Here is a 246-nt window from a genome sequence, read left to right on the forward strand (position 1 = left end):
CGGGAGACCGAGGCCCTGGCCCGGGAGGCACCTGCACCGCCTTCCAGCAGCGCGCACTGCCCAGGGCACTGGCTGGCAGCACACAGCTGGTGAATGAATGAATAAGAAAGACACCCAGCCCGCAACAGGACACTGCCTCCCCAGTCAACGATAGAAACTTATTTTATCCAGAATTGATTGTATTTTTTGAATAGGTGATGTGCAAGAGGCTAAGAGAAATCAAACAAAATGAAAAGGAAACCCACT

At 51.6% G+C, this 246-nt stretch overlaps 1 protein-coding gene across 1 annotated transcript in view; it reads right to left on the reverse strand.

Annotated features, from left to right (window-relative positions):
* LOC102775327 (multidrug and toxin extrusion protein 1) overlaps positions 1 to 246 on the reverse strand; it is a 35,745-nt gene that overhangs the window by 10,299 nt on the left and 25,200 nt on the right. The window lies entirely within an intron of this gene.

The sequence above is a fragment of the Myotis davidii genome, unplaced genomic scaffold (assembly GCF_000327345.1).
Source record: "Myotis davidii unplaced genomic scaffold, ASM32734v1 scaffold129, whole genome shotgun sequence".
Lineage (NCBI taxonomy): Eukaryota > Metazoa > Chordata > Mammalia > Chiroptera > Vespertilionidae > Myotis > Myotis davidii.